General features: G+C 40.9%; 1 pseudogene; it reads right to left on the bottom strand.

The window, feature by feature from the left end:
* LOC105236714 overlaps nucleotides 1-13,579 on the bottom strand; it is a 32,650-nt pseudogene extending 19,071 nt beyond the window's left edge.
* Between the last annotated feature and the right edge of the window lie 987 nt (nucleotides 13,580-14,566).

Here is a 14,566-nt window from a genome sequence, read left to right as displayed (position 1 = left end):
TTTCCCGTTCATCTCGCCCTTCTGATGGCCCTGAAAAAGAAAACAAAACAAAGTCACAGTCATATTAACCTTGCAGCTAATGAAGCATGCCCGGAACCAGATGCAGCCTGGGTGCCTCCGCCGAAGCTAGAACGGGGGCAGGAAAGGAAAAGAAGCCATTGCCCTCTATGTGTAAGAATGACTATCAGAGGATGCAGGGCTCCTCTGAAACCCCAGGAGTTGTGAGTGCCCTTAGGGCCATATTCCTCAAGGGGTGGTTCCCAAACCCATTTGATCACCAGACTCTCCTGAGGTGCTTTTCAAAAGAACAGATTCCTAAATGCTCAGTGTATACTTGACTGAGTCAGAATTTCCTAGGGGTTGATGAAGAGAGAAAGGGATTCTGATATGCGTATTTTAAAAGTTCTGAGAGGCTCTAGAAGGTCAGGGAACTGCTGATGTCTCTGTGTGTGTGTGTGTGTGTGTGTGTGTGTGTGTGTGTGTGTGTGAGAGAGAGAGAGAGAGAGAGAGACGGAGACAGAGACAGACACATAGATAGGGAGACAGAAACAGAGAGAGAGAGAAAGCAGGCAAACGCTATGGGAAAACGGAGCATTATGGGATGTAAGACCTTTACAATTGTACGATTTATGTATTTTATCAATAAAAGTAGGTGCAAAGTGATTCAGAAGTAACTGAAATTGTTTTCTAATGAAGGTGATCAAAAAAAAGCCTACCAGTTCAAAGAGGAAAAAATGTTACACGGAACCTGATCTTTAGACCTCTCACTTTATCTGATGTTGTAGCAGCATCTTTAGAAGATCTGTATATAATGATCTTAGCTAATTTGGATAACTTTTCCCACCATGAGAGTTAACAAAATTGAATAATTTAAATATTGGGAATCAAAATCTAAGTGCTTTTCTTTAGGTTTTCAAGTTTCCAGAACGTCAATGAGTTAATGAGAAATTTGCATTCAGTACAATAATAAATAAGTTAATTATGCTTGGAAGAAACCCAGTTTCATGGGTTTAAACTATTATTAAAACTCTGCAAACACTTTGATTTTTATTTTCAAAGTTTTATCTTTTGATTTTTATTTACTCATTCAATAAGTTTTTTTTTAAAGATTTTATTTATTTATTTGACAGAGATAGAGACAGCCAGCGAGAGAGGGAACACAAACAGGGGGAGTGGGAGAGGAAGAAGCAGGCTACCAGCCTAGGAGCCTGATGTGGGGCTCGATCCCATAACACCGGGATCACGCCCTGAGCCGAAGGCAGACGCGCAACCGCTGTGCCACCCAGGCGCCCCTCAATAAGCTTTTTTGAGTGCTATTATTATGGCAGACCACTGATTTAGATGGTGTTAATATGAAGAGGAGGTCTCCATATAAATAAACAGAGGTGGAAAGTTTGGGAAGCAGCTGGGCTAGGAGAGAAAAGAAACTATCATTTTAATGAGCACTAACTCAGTGCAGGTCTCATTTATATACAGTATTCTATTTCATACAACAATCTGATGGCATAATTTGATCACTGAGAACAAAAAGTAACAAGTTTCCTAAATCTGTGTTAAACAGTCCTGGAACTGGACATATCTTCCTGTCCCTGTGTTAGACAAAATACTGAAAAAAAACAAAAATGACCTAACTGCTTGCCCCTGGAAAATAAGACTGTGAACCAACTAAAATAGGTTAATTTTAATATTAGCTGCATGCTTATCTCCCTAGGCCCCCCAATCCAAAGTTATTATTTCATCATTTCTGCCCCCCTCAACTAGCTCTCCACCTTAAATGCTATCTAGCCTACCTAAATCCTATAAATATCCTCCCCTGACTTCTCTCTTCTGAGATATTACTCTCTGTCAAGATGATGTTCACCCTTCCTACAGCAAATCCAATATACAAAGATTTGTTTGGTCAATAGGTCTTGTTTTGTTTTGTTTTTCTGGTGGCCTTTTGGGAGTCAATATCACCATTCTTTGATGAAGAAATTTGCCCAAACTCCTCAGCTGTTATGAGCTACTTTCTTGAACAGCCAAGTGTTAAACATAGCTGTGACTGTCTCTGAAATTCATACTCTATTCACTGGTGTCCACATTTAGGCCTATGAGCTAGATTAGGTAAAGGACATGCAGGTTTTTACCATATATTTTCAGATGCTCTCAAGCAAGCAACTTTAAAGAGAATGGCATCATTAAAAGTGGCAATCCTTAATGCAAGGGAGATTCAAGTCCTTAAATCAAGTCAAGATATATTTACTGCCACCTGCTCTTCATAGTGACACAGCAGTAAAATGCATAAATAAATGACTCACAGACCATAAGAGATTTGCCTAAATGAGTCCCATAAACAGATGCAAACAAGAACTGAACTATTGATTGATAACAATAATTAAAGCTTAAAATTTTGCACACGATCCCTAAAAAATTATGTAAGCCCTCCTCTGTCAGTGTTAATATGCTCATCATCACAGACTTTGGGGGGCCTGAGCACTGCATGGTTACTGAAAATAGAAAACATAAAAAATGTAACAGTATTTCAGTTTCAAATGTATTGAAGGTACTGCATTAACTTCAAAATGGAACGAGGTGAACAGAGGAACTCGGTGGGACACAGAGGAGGTGGGTTTGGTCAGTAGTCCTAGACAGTTTGATTAGTTCTACAAGGAGGTAAAGAAGCAAACATCCTGAAGGCAGAGTCACATGAAGGAAAACAACGAACCATTTGCCAGAAAACATAAGATATGTTCTAGATATTCTGGCGAAGGACTCCCACCTCAGCCACTGGGGTTCTAGGGTCAGGATGAAAAGCTAGGGTCAGGCCATAGTGGGTGCTGACACTCTCCATTGAGGAGAGTCCAAAGGGACACAGGCTGGGTAGGGGTGCGAGGGGTTGGGGGGATCATATAAGAAATTTCCATAGCAGGTAAACTATCTCTCAACACCTGGTAGGGAGATGAACCATGGCATTACCATCCTTAACACTGAAAAATGCAAATTGCACTGTTGATGAATGAATTAATAACAACAGCTAATACTTTCAGGTAACACTTGTTTTGTGCCAGGCAGTAATCTAAGCACTGTACATACACTAACTCATTTAAAGTTCACCCATTGTGGGGCACCTGGGGGGCTCAGTCGGTGAAGCGTCTGCCTTCAGCCCAGGTCGTGATCCCAGGGTCCTGGGATTGAACCCTGCATTGGGCTCCTTGCTAAGCAGGGAGCCTGCTTCTCCCTCTGCCTGTGCTGCTCCCCCTGTTTGTGCTCTCTCTCTCTCTCTGACAAATAAATAAATAAAATCTTTAAAAAAATAAATGAAGTTCACCCATTGAGCACCTATGAGGTAGGTCCTATAATTATGTTTATTTTATATATGAGGAAATTGAGGCACAGAGAGATTAGGTGACATGTCAAGGTCTTACAGCTAGCAAATGGCAGAGCCAGGATGAATCAACCAATCAACTAATTAACAATCCAACCATTTGTGATATTCTGTCTCAGCAGGCAGAAACACATTCCTTTTTCTACTCTAATAATGTAGAAATATACTCTATACAACAGTCTACTTCAGACCTCGGTTTTGAGTACTTGGTACTCACATGGGATGTAGAGTTCTCCCCTTTATATAAGCACAAAAAGCACGAGCATTTTGTGCTTATCTATCACTTACAAGGCACAATGTTTCTTTCATTTTATCTGCCATTTCATTAAAACAGCCTGGGGTGTTTTATGTAAACTGTGCTCTTAAAGTGTCTTTAGGTTAGTTGGCCAAAACTGATCTGTTATTTTCTATTCATTTTCAGGATTATAATTAGTGATTTTAAGAATTTTTAATTGTTTATATTTAGCATAAATTTTTTGGTCTTGGAACAATCTCAAACTTATAGAAAAGTTGCAGATAGAATTCAAAGACCTTTCCTTCCTGAATAATTTGAGAATAAGTTTCCAACCTGATGCCCCATCACCCTCTAAATGCTTTAGTGTATATTTCCTACAGACAAGAACATCCTCCTATAGTCCACAGCCATCACGATCACAAAGTTAACACTGACACTACACTACACTTTAATCCTCAGACCCCAATTGTCCATTAATGTGCTCTTTTTTTTAATGATTTTTTATTATATTATGTTAGTCACCATACAGTACATCCCCGGATTCCGATGCAAAGTTCGATGCTTCATTAGTTGCGTATAACACCAAGTGCACCATGCAATACGTGCCCTCCTTACCACCCATCACCAGTCTATCCCATTCCCCCACCCCCCTCCCCTCTGAAGCCCTCAGTTTGTTTCCCAGAGTCCATAGTCTCTCATGTTTCATTCCCCCTTCTGATTACCCCCCTTTTCTTTATCCCTTTCTTCCCCTACCCATCATCCTAGTTCTTATGTTCCATAGATGAGAGAAATCATATGATAATTGTCTTTCTCTGCTTGACTTATTTCACTTAACATTATCTCCTCCAGTGCCGTCCATGTTGCAGCAAATGTTGAGAATTCATTCTTTCTGATAGCTGAGTAATATTCCATTGTATATATGGACCACAACTTCTTAATCCAGTCATCCATTGAAGGGCATCTCGGCTCCTTCCACGTTTTAGCTATTGTGGACAATGCTGCTATGAACATTGGGGTGCATATGGCCCTTCTCTTCACTACGTCTGTATTTTTGGGGTAAACACCCAGTAGTGCAATGGCTGGGTCATAGGGTAGTTCAATTTTTAACTTTTTAAGGGACCTCCACACTGTTTTCCAGAGTGGCTGTACCAACTTGCATTCCCACCAACAATGTAGGAGGGATCCCCTTTCTCCACATCCTCTCCAACAATTGTTGTTTCTTGCCTTGTCTATCTTTGCCATTCTAACTGGCGTAAGGTGGTATCTCAGTGTGGTTTTGATTTGAATTTCCCTGATGGCTAATGATTTTGAACATTTTTTCATGTGTCTGTTAGCCATTTGTATGTCTTCATTGGAAAAGTGTCTGTTCATATCTTCTGCCCATTTTATGATTTGTTTATTTGTTTCTCGTGTATTGAGTTTGAGAAGTTCTTTGTAGATCTTGGATACCAGTCCTTTATCTGTGGTGTCCTTTGCAAATATATTCTCCCATTCCGTGGGCTGTCTCTTAGTTTTTTTGACTGTTTCCTTGGCTGTGCAGAAGCTCTTTATCCTGATAAAGTCCCATAAGTTCATTTTATCTTTTATTTCTCTTGCCTTTGGAGATGTGTCGTGAAAAAGGTTGCTCTGGCCGATGTCATAGAAGTTGTTGCCTATGTTCTCCTCTAGAATTTTGATGGATTCCTGTCTCACATTGAGGTCTTTCATCCATTTGGAGTTTATTTTTGTGTATGGTGTGAGAGAGTGGTCAAGTTTCATTCTTTTGCATGTAGCTGTCCAATTTTCCCAGCACCATTTATTGAAGAGACTGTCTTTTTTCCACCGGATGTTTTTTCCTGCTTTATCAAAGATTAGTTGCCCAAAGAGCCGAGGGTCCATTTCTGGGTTCTCTATTCTGTTCCATTGGTCGATGTGTCTGTTTTTGTGCCAGTACCATGCTGTCTTTGTGATCACAGCTTTGTAGTACAGCTCGAAATCCGGCATTGTGATGCCCCCAGCTTTGTTTTTCCTTTTCAACAGTTCCTTGGAGATTCGGGGCCTTTTCTGGTTCCATACAAATTTAAGGACTATTTGTTCCAGTTCTTTGAAAAATGTCCTCGGTATTTTGATCGGGATAGCATTGAAAGTGTAGATTGCTCTGGGTAGTATGGACATTTTAACTATGTTAATTCTTCCAATCCATGAGCATGGAATATTTTTCCATCTTTTTATGTCTTCCTCAATATCTTTCAAAAGTGATCTATAGTTTCTAGGATATAGGTCCTTTACGTCTCTGGTTAAGTTAATTCCAAGGTAACGTATGGTTTTTGGTGTTATTGTAAATGGGATGGATTCCCTAATTTCTCTTTCTTCAGTCTCGTTATTCGTGTATAGAAATGCAACTGATTTCTGGGCATTGATTTTGTATCCTGCCACCTTACTGAATTGTTCTATAACTTCTAATAGTTTGGGAGTGGATTCCTTTGGGTTTTCCATATAGAGTATCATGTCATCTGCAAAGAGAGACAGTTTGACTTCTTCTTTGCCGATTTGGATACCTTTGATCCCTTTTTGTCTTCTGATTGCTGTTGCAAGGACTTCTAGTACTATGTTGAATAATAGTGGCGAGAGTGGGCATCCTTGTCGTGTTCCTGATCTTAAGGGAAAGGCTTCCAGCTTTTCCCCATTGAGAATAATGCTTGCAGTAGGCTTTTCATAGATGGCTTTTATGAGATTGAGAAATGTACCCTCTATTCCTACACTCTGAAGGGTTTTAATCAGGAAAGGATGCTGTATTTTGTCAAATGCTTTTTCTGCATCAATTGAGAGGATCATATGGTTCTTGAGTCTTTTCTTGTTGATATGATGTATCACATTGATTGATTTGCGAGTGTTGAACCATGCTTGCATCCCAGGTATGAATCCCACTTGGTCATGATGGATAATCCTTTTAATGTACTGTTGGATTCTATTAGCAAGGATCTTGTTGAGGATTTTGGCATCCATATTCATTAGAGAAATCGGTCTGTAATTCTCCTTTTTGAGGGGGTCTTTGCCTGGTTTGGGGATCAAGGTAATATTAGCCTCATAGAATGAGTTTGGTAGCTTTCCTTCTGTTTCTATTTTTTGAAATAGCTTTAGGAGAATAGGTATTATTTCTTCTTTGAATGTTTGGTAGAATTCCCCAGGAAAACCGTCTGGGCCTGGAGTTTTATTATTTGGAAGGTTGTTTATCACTGACTCAATTTCTTCATAGTTAATTGGCCTATTTAAGAAATCTATTTCTTCCTGTTTCAGTCTTGGTAGTTTATAGGTTTCCAGGAAGGCCTCCATCTCTTCCAGATTGTTTAGTTTTTTGGCATATAGCTGTTGATAAAAGTTTCTAATAATCCTTGCAATTTCAATGGTGCTGGTCGTGACCTCTCCCTTTTCAGTCATAATTTTAATAATCTCAGTCCTTTCTCTTTGTTTTTGGACAAGTTTTGCCAGTGGTCTATCAATTTTATGGATTCTCTCAAAGAACCAGCTTCTAGTCCTGTTGATCTGCTCTACTGTGCTTCTGGTTTCTAATTCATTGATTTCTGCTCTAATCTTGGTCAACTCCTTCCTTGTCAGTGGGTTAGGCCTGTCCCTCTGTTGCTGTTCCAGTTTCTTGAGGTGAGAATATAGAAACTGCATTTTAGATTTTTCTATTCTTTTGAGTGAGGCTTGGATGGCTATGTATTTCCCCCTTAGGACTGCCTTTGCAGTATCCCATAGGTTTTGGACCGTTGTGTATTCATTCTCGTTGGTCTCCATAAATTGTTTAATTTGTTTTTTGATTTCCTGGTTTATCGAGTCATTCTTGAGCAGGATGGTTCTTAGCCTCCAAGTGTTTGAGTTTCTTCCAGGTTTTTCCTTGTGGTTGAGTTCCAATTTCAGAGCGTTGTGGTCTGAGAATATGCAGGGGATAATTTCAATCTTTTGGTATTGGCTGAGACCTGTTTTGTGTCCCAGAGCATGATCTATTCTTGAGAATGTTCCATGGGCATTTGAATAGAATGAGTATTCTTTGGTTCTGGGGTGTAGTGTTCTATATATATCTATGAGGTCCAACTCGTCGAGTATGGCATTCAAAGCCTTTGATTCTTTGCTTAGTTTTTGCCAGGGTGTTCTGTCTATTTCTGATAGTGGGGTGTTGAGGTCCCCTACTATTACTGTGTTCTTATCTATATGTCTCTTTATTCTGGTTAAGAGTTGGCTTGTGTATCTTGCTGCTCCCCTGTTGGGGGCATATATATTTATAATTATCATATCCACTTGTTGGATACATACTTTAAGAATAATATAGTGCCCTTCTGTGTTTTGAACTATAGTCTTTAGTTTAAAATCCAATCTATCTGATATGAGAATTGCTACCCCAGCTTTCTTTTGAGGTCCATTGGCATGAAAGATGGTATTCCATCCCTTTACTTTCAGTCTGAATGTATCTTTAGGTTCAAAATGAGTCTCTTGTAGACAGCAAATGGATGGGTCATTTTCTTTTTATCCAATCTGCAACCCTGTGGCATTTTATGGGAGCATTCAGGCCATTTACGTTGAGACTGAGTATTGAGAGAGATGATTTTAATGATGCCATGTTGCCAGTAAAGTCTTTGTTTCTATAGCTTGTGACTTTCTGTTCTGTATCACTCTTGGGGCATTTTTACCTTTATAGAACCCCCCTTGATATCTCCTATAGGGCTGGTTTCGTGGTTACGAAATTGGTTAATAACTGGTGATTCTGGAATGTCTTTATTTCTCCATCAATTCTGAATGACAGCCTTGCTGGATAAAGGATCCTTGGCTGCATGTTTTTCTCTGAAAGAGCTTTAAAAATGCCCCCCCCCAACCCTTTCTCTCATTCCAGGTCTGTGTAGACAGGTCTGACGTAATTCTGATACCTTTGCCTTGATACGTGAGAAATTTCTTTGCCCTGACTGCTTCCAATACTGTATCCTTGGATCTAATATTTGTGAATTGCACTATGACATGACATGGGGTAGGTTTGTCGTGGTTGAGCTTGGGAGGGGTCCTCTCTGCCTCTTGGACACGAATGTTTGTTTCCCTCGCTAGATTAGGGAAGTTTTCAGCTACAATTTGTTCAAATATCTCTTCTAGACCTCTGTTTTTCTCCACCCCCTCAGGGATGCTGATGATTCTGACATTGGATCGTTTCACTGAGTCAGTAATCTCCTGTAACCTACATTCGTGGGCATGGATTTTTTTAAGTCCATCTTCTATTTTCGTTTTTTTCTTCTACTAACCCATCCTCCAATTCGCTAATACCTTCCTCTGCCTCGGTGACCCCGGCCGTCAGAGCCTCTAGTTTTGACTGCATTTGGCTCATAGAATTTTTAATTTCTGCCAGATTCGCTCTCATTCTTGACCATTGTTACTCTGAATTCCATTTCTGATAATTTGGTTTCATCCATATCCATTAGTTCTGTAGCAGAGGCCACAGACTCATTGTCTTTTCTTTGCTGGGGGGGACTTCTCCTTCTCGTCATTCTGATGAGGAGAGGTTGCGGGGTTGTCCAGAGCCCAAATTATTGACTGGGACCCAGGCCGTGGGCCCTTGTTTTATAGGGATCTTAGGGATGTGGGCTTCTTCTTTAAAGATTTTATTTATTTATGTGGCAGAGAGCCAACCAGCGAGAGATTAGGGATGTGGGCTTCTTCTTTAAAGATTTTATTTATTTATGTGGCAGAGAGCCAACCAGCGAGAGAGGGAACACAAGCAAGGGAGTGGGAGAGGAAGAAGCAGGCTCCCAGCGGAGGAGCCCGAAGTGGGACTCCTTTCCGGAACGCCGGGATCACACCCTAAGCCTAAGACAGGTGCTTAATGACTGCGCCACCCAGGCGCCCCGGGATGTGGGCTTCTTGATTTTTCAGCCTGCCTTCTGGGGGAGGGGCCTGCTGCGCCGATACTCAGGCAACCCTGTTTGGGTAGAGTCTCCGTGTCCCCTGAGAGGGGGGATGGGGATGGGCATGCTGCGAGCCAGTATTTCCAGGCTTTGTTCTCTGGCGGCTTTCCCTGGTGGTCTGCTGTGCCTCTTCTGAGAGTCAGAGCAGCAGTGGCCGAATCTCAGCCTCTGTCTCAGAACAGAGGGATAGCGGACCGCTCTCCACTGATGTTCTGGCCTCTTTAACTCTGTTACTGTTGGTGCTGCTCAACCCTGCAGCGTCCCGGAATGTGCGCCCCACAACCGGCGTCCCAGCCCTCACTTCCAGGGCCGGCGCATCTCTGTTCTTTGTGTTTCTAACACTGCCAGCCGCCAGCCGCCCCCCGCCTGTTCCCGGAGCTCCCGGTCTCAGTCTGTTTCCAGCGAGCACCCAGAGTTCCGTGAGAAGTCTGGTGGCGCGCGCTCCTGGCTCACGGTCTCAGTCTGCTGTCTCGCGGGTGGCATCCGTGAGTCCACCCGCTTGCCCGTGCAGGTGGCTACCGCTTCCCAGCGCCTGAACGTGGCAGCTCCCTCCCCCTTCCATTTATCTTCCAATATCTGTGCGTGGTTTCACGGCTCCCCACTTCGTACCTCAATACTCAGCGCTGGAGATGTTCATTTGTAGAGATCCAGATGTATCTTCCTGAGTCTCAGGCTGATTCCCCATTAATGTGTTCTATAGATCCAGTTCACAATCACACGTTGCATCAAAATGTCCTTCACGCTAGAACAGCTCTGTCTTTCCTTGACTTTCATGGCCTTGACACATTTGGAAATGATGGGCCAGTTATTTTATAGAATGCCTCTCAATTTAGAGTTGTCTGATGATGTTTTCTCCTCCTTAAATTCAGGTTATGCATCTTTGGTAGGAATATTGCAGAAACAATGTTGACATCCTCACTGCATTCTTAGGTGGTGCAGCTTTTGATTTGTTCCTTTATGGCAAATGTCAGCCTTAACCGTATGATTTAGATCATGTCAGCCAAGCTTCTCCACTGCAAGCCTCTTTTCTTTATAATTAATAAATATTTTATGTAGAAGCACTTTAAAACAATGTAAATTTATTAATTTATACTAGCATAGACTCAAAACGTCCTATTATATTCAGTGGGTTACCATCTCTAAAATAACAGATTATATCTCTTTGAGGCTCAAATTGATCAGTGGGATCTCCTTCAAGCTGGCTTGTGTCCTTTTGTTGTTGTTGTATTACTTTCTATTTATTCATTTTTTTATTGAGGTATAATTAACATGTATCAATATGTTAATTTCAGGTATACAACATAATGATTTGATATTCATATACATAAGTCTAGTTAACATCCATCGCCATACATAGTTACCAAAAAAAATTATGTGTGATGAGAACTTTTAAGATCTACTCTCTTAGCAACTTTCAAATATAGTATTATTAACTCTAGTCACCATGCTGGACATTACATCCCCATGACTTCTTTATTTTATAACTGGAAGTTGGTACCTTTTGTACCTTTTGACCCCCGTCACCTGCTTCACCTATCCTCACCCCTCACCTCTGACAACAACCAATCTCTTCTCTGTATCTGTGAGCTTGGTTTTTCATTTGTTTTTGGAGTTTCTTAGATTCCACATGTAAGTGAGATTGTAAGCGAGATCATGTGTATTTCTCTGTCTGACTTACTTCACTTAGCACAATACCCTCAAAGTCCATTCATGTTTTCACACATGGCAAGACTTCATTCTTTTCTGTTTAAGATTGATTTATTTATGTGAGAGAGACAGAGACAGAGAGCAGTGGGGAGGGGCAGTGGGAGAGAAAGTCTTAAGAAGAATCTGGGCTGAGCATGGAGCCTGAAGCAGGGCTCCATCTCGCCGCTGGAGATCGTGCTCTGAGCTGAAACCAAGAGTCTGCCCCTTAACCGACTGAGCCACCTGGCACCCCAAGACTTCATTTTTTATGGCTGAATAATAGTCCATTGTATATACACAACATGTTTTCTTTTTTTTTGTACAGTATTTTCAGTTTTGCTTTAAAAATGCACACAAAATAAAAATTGTCATAAGCCATTTCTTGGCTCTATTTGCATTCAGCACTCAAATGAGCAGCTTTCTTTGCTTTACCATCTCAACAAGTTCCTTGCATCATTTCATGCCATCCTTCTTTGTCCTGCCAGGTACTGCTTCTGCTATGTGTTCCCATCTCTCAGGTGTATTTATGGGGTATGTTTTCAAAGCTTGTTCCAGAAGCTTCTGTTCTTCTGTTGTCGGAGAGATGAAATCTGTGTGTGGACCTTCCAATAGTTGTGAAGGTGTTGCATTGTCTGTTTCAGGCACCACTCCATGTTGTTGTTGTGTTGGTTTTTTTTTTTTTTCAAAATTTATCAAAAGTCTTTTTCTTTATGTCACCTTTTTTATGAGGGTCAAGTTTTTGAAGACTCTTTACTTTATCAATAACATCTTTGGCAGTTCTCTTTACTCCAGAAGAAGGATGTATGTTCATCCTTCGTAGGATGTAGCAATAACTTCCCATGCTCAATTTGTTCCAGCAGGGAAGAGGTTCAATTAGTCAGTAATTGCAGATCGTCTTCTGACCAATTTTTACTGCCATTTCCACTTAGCCGGTTGCTTTGTCTGCATTCTTAGACGCTGTTGCATGCGAGCTTTAGGTTTCTCTGTCTTTTTGAACTTGTTCATTTATTTCTTCTGTTTTTCCAGAGCAAGACTTTCCTACTTCTTTAGTAGGTTGGTGTGTTTCATTCAAACACTGTAAGCTTGCTACTTCAAGCCAATCACACATTCTTTCCACTTCTATCATTTTAACCTGCTCTGCCTCATTGTCAGAAAAGTGATTCCAGGTCTTACATGAGTTTCAAAGTTTTTGCCTTTCCTTCTTAATGGCTTTTTTCTGGATATCTTTTTCTTACTTAGACAATAATGCTAGTTGTCTAATTTCCTCCTCTTCTTTCTCTTTGGCTAACCAAACAGCTTCTAGTTCAGCTTGTCTTGTTTTTCTTTAGTTTTTCTCTCCTTCCATTTTGCTTCTGCTTTGGCTTTCTTTTCTGTTTCTTTGGTGGCTTTTTCTTCTTCCTTAATTTTTTTTTATCCTTGGATCACAGCATTATCAACTAATGTTCTTATTCTGTCCATTTCTTTTTTTTTCTTTGTGCCCTTGTTGCTCTGTTCTGCTTTTCAATCCATCTCCTCTCTTCATGACATTGTTTTTTCTTTTCGTCTTCATTTATTTTTTTCAAGATTTTATTTATTTATTTGAAAGAGATAGAGACAGCCAGCGAGAGAGGGAACACAAGCAGGGGGACTGGGAGAGGAAGAAGAAGGCTCATAGCGGAGGAGCCCGATGTGGGGCTCGATCCCACAACGCCGGGATCACGCCCTGAGCCGAAGGCAGACGCTCAACCGCTGTGCCACCCAGGCGCCCCTCGTCTTCATTTAAATAAGAAAATTCTCTCCAAGAATCAAAATTATACCAGAAAGAATGAAATGCCTCTATATCTTCTAATGATGAATTCATAACACCAAGTTTAGGGACTTTTTTTCTTTTTATTTGACCATCTGGAATTCCTTTCAAACACTGGGGAAAACACATCAAAGAAAGTGTGCTTTGCTTCACTTTTGGGAGGAACCATGTTATCGAAAGTAGGATCTATGCTGTGGCATGCTTATCTTTTCACTGGTTCAGATAGCATTTCATAAGCCTTAGTTATGCAAGTGAAGTAGTCCTTATCTCTTTCTTTATTGGTCCAGCTGCTTTCCATTTGTCTGGGTGATGTTTTAAAACCTTTGCCTTATCTTCTAGCCTTTGCGACCAAGTGTTTTCAACAAGGGAAACTCTTCTAACTGTAACTCTTCATCTTCTGATTCTTCTGATAACTCCTTTTATCCTCCAGTTCCTGAAAAGAGGCAGAATCATTTTGTTTCTCCTCTTAACAAAAGCATCAAACCACGTTCCAGAGGTTGAGGCTGACAGGGTGTGGAGGCAGAGGTCAGAGAGTGGGTGAAAGCGGTGCCGTGGCTGTCTGCAGCACTAGGCAGGAGCAGCATGAGGGCACCAGGCTACACCACATTTCTTTATCCATTCATCCATAGATGGACACTTAGGTTGTTTCCATATCTTCATTATCGTAAATAATGCTGCCATGATTCACCACTTGGGGGTGAATATATCTTTTTGAGTTAGGGTTTTCATTTTCTTCAGATAAATACGCAGAAATGGAATTGCTGGATCCTATGGTAGCTCAATTTTTAATTTTTTTTTTTTTGCAGAAACTTCATTTTCCATAGTAGCTGCACCGACTTACAATCCCACCAACGGTGTACAAGAGTTACATATTCTCCATATCCTCACAACACTTGTTATTTCCTGTTTCTTTCCTTACAGCCATTCTAACAGGTGTGAGGTGGTATCTCATTGTGGTTTTGATTTGCATGTCCCTGATGATGAGTGATGTTGAACAACAGGTACATTATATATTGGCCATCTGTACGTTCTCTTTGGAAAAATGCATATTCAGATCTTCTTTTTTTTTTTTTTTTTAAATTTTATTTATTTATTCGACAGAGATAGAGACAGCCAGCGAGAGAGGGAACACAAGCAGGGGGAGTGGGAGAGGAAGAAGCAGGCTCATAGCCGAAGAGCCTGATGTGGGGGCTCGATCCCATAACGCCGAGATCACGCCCTGAGCCGAAGGCAGACGCTTAACCGCTGTGCCACCCAGGCGCCCCTAGATCTTCTGCCCATTTTTTAATCAGATTGTTTTCTGCTATTGAGTTGTGAGTTCTTTACATATTTTGGTAATTAGCTGATTATCAGATACATAATTTGCAAATATTCTCTCCCACTCAGTAGGATGCCTTTTCATTTTGTTGATGGCTTCCTTTGCTGTGCCTGTATCCCTTTGACATGGTCCTTCATTCCTAGAACATTTACTCTCTGGCTCAATAGGATGTCCCTGAAGTTTTAACTGAGCCCTGGAATCAGTCATCATTAGAAAGCTCTGATACTTTTTAGTAGAAAATGACATTTAGAAA

The sequence above is a fragment of the Ailuropoda melanoleuca genome, chromosome 8, assembly GCF_002007445.2.
Source record: "Ailuropoda melanoleuca isolate Jingjing chromosome 8, ASM200744v2, whole genome shotgun sequence".
NCBI classification, from domain to species: Eukaryota; Metazoa; Chordata; class Mammalia; order Carnivora; family Ursidae; genus Ailuropoda; species Ailuropoda melanoleuca.
Note: the sequence above shows the minus strand (reverse complement) of the source record. Positions and strands in the feature narration are given on the sequence as shown.